General features: G+C 47.0%; 1 protein-coding gene across 1 annotated transcript in view; it reads right to left on the bottom strand.

Moving 5' to 3' along the window:
• Positions 1-1,674, bottom strand: part of ERGIC1 (endoplasmic reticulum-golgi intermediate compartment 1) — a 103,438-nt gene that overhangs the window by 31,866 nt on the left and 69,898 nt on the right. The gene's annotated exons all lie outside the window — the stretch shown is intronic.

Raw genomic sequence — 1,674 nt, 5'->3', positions numbered from 1 at the left:
GGATTTCCTACATAGATCCCCTTCCGAGTGGTTGACAATGGTAGCCAGGTACCATCTAGTTCTTCTGGTCTCACAGTTGTATAGGCTGAGGATTGCATGGTGTACCAGTTACCTGGACTGATTGTTTCCATGTGTCTTTGGTTTTCTTCATTCTTCTTTGCTCTGAATGAGGAGAGACCCATTGTTGTATCTAGATGGTTACTTGCAAGCTTTTAAATCCTACTTACCAAAGTAGGATGTGGAACGATGTTTTTGTGTAGTATGTTATGCCAATTGAGCTTGAGGTCCCCTGTGATTATGGTTCACTGGATCCATTTTATAGAAGAGGAAACCAGGGCTTGGAGAAGCACTGAAATTCATTGAGGGTCCTGCAGCTAGGAAGTGGCTCAGCCAAGCACTGAATGCAGGTATCTGAGTCCAAGTCTGAGCTTTTTCCAGTAAGTCACATAGAAAATTCAGGTAAAGATGGAACTGGCTCTCAATATACTCCTCCTTAGAACCCCTTAGTCCTTTCAGAGTCCACTTGAGAAGCCTAGGGCAGGGGCATCCCAGAACTGCTGGTCTTGTACCTTATTTGCTGCAGAAAAATGGTTGTGAAGAGACCCCCTCCTCACAGCAGCCAGTGGGGCTGTGTCCCCATGCAGTGGCTGCTATAGCACAGGGGCCTGAAGGCCTCATGCCTTCTCTTCCCTAAGGGCTGTTGGGAAACAAGGCCAGCCTCAAAGAGCATCTAAAGCAGGATAAGAAAGGCACAGTATAGGGACACTGCACCACAGGCACACTGAACAAGGGTTACTGAGCTGGACAGAGTCCCTGGGTCGTGGAAACGATTAACACGCTCAGCTGCTAACTGAAAGGCTGGAGGTCTGAGTCCACCCACAGATGCCTCAGAAGAAAGGCCTAGAGATCTACTTTTAAAAGATCATGGCCATTGAAAACCCTATGGAGTACAGTCTACTCTGACATGCATTGGGTCACCATGAGTTGGTGCTGACTCGATGGCAACTGGGATACTGGTATTGAGCTAGACAGAGAGGCCATGGATAGCTTCCTGGAAGAAGTGGCACTGATACCAGGATCCAAAGGAAGTGAAGAGTTGACCAGGCAGGTAGCATATGCAAAGGCCTGAGCCTGGTGACTGGGGAAGACACAGAGGCCCAAGTAGCACAGGGAGGAAGAGGGTGAGGAGTGGGAAGGAGGGGAGGTCAGACAGGCTCTAGCAGAGAAGACATTGGCAGGGGTCTGATCATTATTGTGGAGCAGTGGGCATTAGGTGAGTGACCTGATCCTGGTCTCAGGTGGTTGACGTTTACTAAGTGCTTAACAGAACTGCACCTTGTCACAAACCCAAATGAAAGGAAAGGTTGTCCCTTCGCTACCTTGAAACTGACAGTCAGAAGACTTGGTTTCTAACCCAAGGAAATGGTGGTTATGGAGATGAGAACCCTAGAATGGTCACTGCTTCATGTTACATTTATTTGTATGATTAACATATATCTTCTCTTCTGCAGGTAAGTTCCACATGGGCAGGGGCCACATCTGTCCTAACCATGTATCTAAGGCCTGGCACATAGTAGGTATTTAAAAAATACCTGTGGACGGGATAGATTGATAATAGATGGATACTCAGCTAAGTTTTTTTTTTTATTAGGATTTGGGTGAAGATTTACAGAG

This window comes from Orycteropus afer, unplaced genomic scaffold, assembly GCF_000298275.1.
Source record: "Orycteropus afer afer isolate SDZICR_OR568_19922 unplaced genomic scaffold, OryAfe1.0 scaffold00306, whole genome shotgun sequence".
In the NCBI taxonomy this organism is placed as follows: Eukaryota; Metazoa; Chordata; class Mammalia; order Tubulidentata; family Orycteropodidae; genus Orycteropus; species Orycteropus afer.
Note: the sequence above shows the minus strand (reverse complement) of the source record. Positions and strands in the feature narration are given on the sequence as shown.